We start from the raw sequence: 6,984 nt of genomic DNA, 5'->3' as shown, positions 1-6,984 counted from the left end.
CGGTAAGTGTGTAGATGTCAAAAGATTCAGAGGTATGATTGGATCTCTCTTGTATCTTTCTGCTTCTAGACCTGACATCATGTTTAGTGTTTGCATGTGTGCACGCTATCAATCAAATCCTAAAGAATCGCACCTAAAAGCGGTGAAGCGCATATTTAGATATCTTCATGGAACATCTAAATATGGGCTTTGGTATTCTAAAGGAAGTGATTGTAGCCTAGTAGGGTACTCCGATTCTGATTTTGCTGGCTGCAAATCAGATAGGAAAAGTACAAGTGGTACGTGTCACCTATTTTCAAACTCCTTGGTCAGTTGGCACAGCAAAAAGCAAGTTTCTGTGGCTTTGTCAACTGCAGAGGCCGAATACGTTGCAGCCGGTAGTTGTTGCGCTCAGATTTTATGGCTTAAGCAGCAACTACAAGACTTCAACATTCAACTCAAACGTATTCCTATCAAATGTGACAACACTAGTGCCATAAACCTTACTAAAAACCCTGTTTTACACTCACGCACTAAACACATAGAGATTAGACATCATTTCCTTCGCGATCATGTTGAAAAAGAAGACGTTGTCTTTGAGCACGTTGACTCCAAAAATCAGCTTGCTGATATTTTCACTAAACCATTGGCAACGGAACCTTTCTTCAACATACGTCGTGAATTAGGAATCTTAGATCTATCTCATTCGATGTCATAAGCATGTTACATCTTAATTATATTATGCCTCACCGTGTGTGACAAGCACTGTTTTAGATGTCAATTATCCTTCACAAGATCTCTCCAACAGAGGTAATATCAATCCTTTCTACAATTTTCTTATTGATTAGTGATTGTGTATGTTAAAACAAATATGCTTACTCTAGTTGATGTAAAATTTGCTTGAACATACTTCCTGTCTATAATGTGTGTTCATTAACAATCTGATTTCTGAGCAAAATTATCATGACATAGTGCAACTGCATAATCATACTGCATTAAAACTCATTAAAAACCAGTTCAGCATCAGTATGTATCGGCACATACGAAGCCTGCATCGATACATATACTCTGAAATTAAATTTTTTGAAAAACTGCTTCAGTATGCATCGATGCATCTATCGCATGTATCGATACACAAGGCAATTGTAAACACTAGGCATCGACGCATCCATCGCATGTATCGATACACATGACAATTTTGAAATACTTGGCATCGACGCATAACTCTCTGCATCGATACTTACTGCTGTCATCTGAATTAAATGCATTCTTTTTCTCTCTCATGCATCGACACATCAGCCAATCATCTCACTTCCTATCTCATTACTTCATCTCATCTGCCCTCAAAAACCCCAAAACCAGTGGCTAACCCTAATCCTTCTCATCTTCACTCTCTCACAAACTTGGTAAAACCCTAAATCTCATATCACCATGCCTCCACGCACCATCCCAGCCAGAGCCAAAGGAAAAGGAAAGGGAAAGGAAGCAGCCGGTACGTCTCAGCAACCACCAGATGTTCCTTCAAATGCCTTAGACATTCTTCATCCTGCCATTGCTGCTGAATTTGAGGAATCATTCAAGGCCAGGTTGGTAATGAAACCTCATATCTTTGATAAAACAGATGCTGTTCATCTGCACCTAAATGAAGTAGTTGAATTGTTACATGCACAAAGACTTGGGTCCTTTCTATCTACAAAAGATGACTATCATGAGGATTTCATCCGGGCCTTTTATGCTGGTTTACAAACTGGTACAGGCTATATGTTCCGGTGTTCTATCGGAGTCAGAACATATACCTTTGAAGCCTGTAATTGGGAAACAGTGTTTCAAATGCCGCTTCCGTCGATGGCTTTCAAGTCCTGGCATGACCTGCATTTTGATCCTGAATTTGACCTGAAGGACTTTACAACTTCTATCCTAAAGATTGATAGACCGTTGAGTGAGGACGAACACGTCACGTCAGGTATGATCAAACAAACTCCGCGTATTCTTCACTGGATCATTACTCACAATCTGCGTCCAACCAACAGTGGCCACTCTCGGTTGGATAGGCCTAGCATACATCTTCTCTACATTCTGCAAAATAAGATTCACTTAAATTGGGCGAACTACTTTGTAAAACGTCTATTTTATGTGCGAGACAGCTCCAAAACTGTGGCGCTAGGGTATGCCTCTCAAGTAATAAAAATTCTCAAGTTTTGGAAAGTTACAATACCTATTGTGCCTCTCCTATCTCCATCTGCAGCTCAAGAATTTGATTTTGCCACTCTATCGCATATGGGATATCGATGGGACAAAGACCGCAAGTGCTTCTACTTTTTTGAAAGAAAATCCAAAACCAGAATTTACAACTTTGACGTGCCTTCGGAACGCATCCATGTTGCTGAAGAACAGCCTGATGAAGAAATGCAAGATGCGCCTGAAACAGATGTGCCTCAAGCTGAGGCCAATACTGGTTGGGGTGAGTGGGTGCCACGAAGGTGGTCTCCCACCAACTACGTACCTGAACCTACAGCCCCTCCATTCGCCGGTGGTACTTCAGCCTCAACACCAAATGCGGACATCACTCACATGCTTCAACAGATGGAAATCGTCAACAAAGAACGCCATGAAGAAGCACGGTACTGGCATGTTCAACAAACTGAATGGCACAACGAGCATCGGGACTGGCATGATGAGCATACACGGATGTATCACAATCAACACGCTTGGCACCAAGACTTGGTTAAATGGCATCAGGTTTTCTACAACGAAATGTCCGGCTTTATGGATGATTGTCGTGAAAACCCTGGGATTATGGACAGCTTTAGAAGCACTGAAGTTCAGAATCGATTTAGACGATACTCCTTCATGGGACAAAATCCAGACACAATGCCTCCTCCTCCGCCTCCGCCAAGCTACCGAGATCCTGACAGACATGATGAGGAGTCCTGTGGTGGCAACAATCCAAATTAACCAACCACCCTTTCATCTCACTGCATTTCATTTCATATTGCTCATGTTTTATTTTGTTGCACATTATATGGTTTAGCTTATGTAACTCTTAAACTTGTTCGCACACTTAAAATGCTTTTCAATTTCTGTTTACATCTATTTGTTATTGCCCTTACTGTTTGAATGATTCTTTGTGAATGATTCTTTAACTTGCAGCTTCTTTCTTTGTGATTGATAGCCTTTTATCCATTTTTGCCATGCCATGCTTCACTTTCTGCTTGATACCTTTGGTTCTTCCTCTTTTTGATGTTGTCAAAGGGGGAGAAAAATGCAGATATGCACAAACTCAGGGGGAGTATCACACATCTTGCCAAGAATTTGCCATCATCAAAAAGGGGGAGTTTGTGAAAGAATTCTTTAACTTGAATTAACTTTTAATGATAGCAAATTGTGTGATCATCATCCAAATTGGTTGTGCATTGCATTACATGATATATTTGTGTTCTTACTTTGTAATTCATCCCATTCTATTGTTGCATAACCACACATATAAGCCTACATTGAAAATTTCCTTTAAAATAACAATTAAAATGCATTTTATGTCAGTATGTATCAATACATGACCCTTTGCATCGATACATGTAGCCTGTGATTAATCAGAAAACAATTCTTGTTCAGTATGCATCGATACATACGAACCATGCATCAATACATGGAAGGCCAAAAACTCTGTGCATCGATACACACGACACCTGCATCGATACATGACTACTTGAGTCAGCCTGTGCATCGATACATACGCATTGGGCATCGATACATATTAGTATAAAATTCACATGCATCGATACACACGATTCCTGCATCGATACATGATCAATTAATTTCATCAAAAATCTATACAACTTACAGTATGCATCGATACACACTTCTATGTATCAATACACAGAGTTGTTTTAAGTCATAATAGCAACTGTTTCTTGAAGGATATAAATACAGGTTTCAACAGCAGGTGGTCGACACGAATTCATTGAGGGAAAACAATTGAACACAGATCAAAAGCAGTGTTGGAGCAATTGTTTGTGAGCACATAGAAACCTGAAAGAGACTTCATCTTCTTCATCTTCTCAATCACTTCTCGTCAAGAACAATTACACATAACAATTCTTGTTCTTTGGATTAAAGAAGTATCGAGATAACGTTCAGTGGTGTGATCAAGGATCTAGCTGTGGGTTGCAGTGGAACGATCGAGGATCTAGCTGAGTCGAAGATTGAAGGGGGTTTCTAGGAAAAACCTACTGGTTTGTCCTTCAAGAACTGGTGTGTTCTTGAGGGTTTGGGAGTCACATTTGCAGAACAGATTCAGCCGCAGCGTTGCGTTTGGAGATCGGGGGATTTCGCAAGCAGGTCGTGGAACCGGTGAATTGTTTGCAACTTTGTGCAGGAAAATCTTGATCGAGCTCAGATCAAGTGAAGGTTTATACAAGAAGAGGTTCTTGGAGTTTAGAAATTCTGTCTTTGTATCAAAACCTTGTATCAACGGATTCGGCAATAATTGATAATCAAAGTTCTCAATTTCATTTGAAATTGAGAGGGAGACGTACCCACACGCGAGGACGACGTGGGGAACTTCCTTAACAAATCTCTGCGTATCGTACTCTTCCCTTAATCTTCTTTACATTTCAAAACTGTTTTGCAATTTCTGTTAGTGTCTGGTGATTGATCATATTTCTGGACAGCAGTGATAATAAAACCTTTAGTCATACACCATTGCTGTTTATCATCAAACACTCACACACCAACTGTTTGACAAAACGGTTAACTTGATTGTGTTCATTGGAAATAGTATTTGAGGATAAGCGCATTCAATCTGTTAAAATTCTGTGTGTATTATTTCTGTCATTCTCATTAAAATCCAGCAACTGTACTTGCGTGTCCGGCTTTCTAGTAGCAGTTCAGAATAGACGGAAGTCGATTCGGGACTGCTTTTTCCGCTGTTTTTGAAAACTCTGATTAAACGTTAAATCCGTTAATTTTAAAGAGGTGATCTATTCACCCCCCCTCTCGATCACTAGCCACACCGTCTAACATTAAAGAATGTGAAAGAAGCCCTGACTGATGAATACTGGATCATTGCCATGCAAGAGGAACTCGAGCAGTTCACAAGGCATGAAGTATGGGAGCTGGTTCCAAGACCTGAAGGGTCCAACATCATTGGTACCAAGTGGATCTACAAAAACAAATCTGATGAGAAAGGAGTAATTACTAGAAATAAAGAAAGACTAGTAGCTCAAGGATACACTCAAGTTGAAGGAGTAGACTTTGATGAGACATTTGCTCCTGTGGCTAGACTTGAGTCCATCAGATTGCTGTTGGGGGTAGCATGCATCCTGAAGTTTAAGCTGTTCCAAATGGATGTGAAGAGTGCATTCTTGAATGGCTACCTGAATGAAGAAGTCTATGTGGAACAACCCAAAGGGTTCTGTGATCCTAACCAACCTGAGCATGTATACAAGTTGAAGAAAGCCTTGTATGGGTTGAAGCAAGCACCCAGAGCTTGGTATGAAAGGTTAACCGAATTTCTGACCTCAAATGGATACAGAAAGGGTGGCATAGATAAAACCTTGTTTGTGAAGGATGAAGAAGGCAAAATCATGATAGCTCAAATCTATGTTGATGATATAGTCTTTGGTGGAATGTCAGAACAAATGGTTAAAAAATTTGTTCACCAGATGCAGTCTGAGTTTGAAATGAGTCTAGTGGGAGAACTGACCTATTTCCTTGGAATGCAAGTAAACCAAATGGAGGACTCTATGTTTCTCTCCCAAAGCAAGTATGCCAAGAACATAGTTAAGAAGTTTGGTATGGATCATGCCAGGCACAAGAGGACTCCTGCTCCTACTCATCTGAAGTTAACCAAAGATGATGGAGGGCCTAGTGTTGATCAATGCCTGTACAGAAGCATGATAGGTAGTCTGCTGTATCTAACTGCAAGTAGACCTGACATTTCCTATGCAGTTGGAGTGTGTGCCAGATACCAAGCAGAGCCCAAGGTGAGCCACTTGAATCAAGTCAAAAGGATTCTCAAGTACATCAATGGGACGTGTGACTATGGGATGATGTATTCACATGGGTCTAAGCCTGTCCTATCTGGGTACTGTGATGCTGATTGGGCTGGAAGTGCTGATGACAGAAAAAGCACATCAGGTGGATGTTTCTTCTTAGGAGAAAACCTCATATCGTGGTTCAGCAAGAAGCAGAACTGTGTCTCTCTGTCCACTGCAGAGGCTGAATACATAGCTGCTGGAAGCAGTTGCTCCCAACTGGTTTGGATGAAACAAATGCTCACTGAGTACAATGTCACTCAAAATGTTATGACATTGTTCTGTGATAATCTCAGTGCCATCAACATCTCCAAGAATCCCATCCAACATAGCAGGACCAAACATATTGACATTAGGCACCACTTCATCAGAGATCTGGTGGAAGACAAGGTGATCACTTTGGAACATGTAGCCACGGATCTTCAACTGGCTGACATATTTACAAAGGCTCTGGATGCTACTCAGTTTGAAAACTTAATGAGCAAACTGGGAATATGTCTCTCTGAGACCTTATAGCAACCACTGATGTTTGGGATAAATTGTTTAATATCTCTGACTATTAAACAATTTGTACTAGGCTATGATTGGTCAACAGATCATAGCTATGCTGCTTGCAACAAGGGTGGATACAAGAGGGTAAGGAGACACCCTACAGAGAGAAGGCCACTGTACCTGCAGGAGTTCAAGGATGTTGTTCATGCAGGAGTGGTTCTGGATGTCAGAAACAAAATCATGGCATCTGATATGGTGGTACCTACTGTAAAGCAAAAGTGGGTGATCACTTGATCGAAGCTGTGAAGCAAGATCAAGTGGATGTTAACTTGGTTGAAACTGTGAAGTAAAACTAAGTCTGGAACTCTGTCATTGTGCTCTGACTATGTTGTTGGCTTTGGCAACATTTGTGACAAAAAGGGGGAGTAATAACCACCAATACCCCTGACAAACAGAGTGGGTCTCTACAACAGACTCT

Source organism: Lathyrus oleraceus, chromosome 4, assembly GCF_024323335.1.
Source record: "Lathyrus oleraceus cultivar Zhongwan6 chromosome 4, CAAS_Psat_ZW6_1.0, whole genome shotgun sequence".
Lineage (NCBI taxonomy): Eukaryota > Viridiplantae > Streptophyta > Magnoliopsida > Fabales > Fabaceae > Lathyrus > Lathyrus oleraceus.
Note: the sequence above shows the minus strand (reverse complement) of the source record.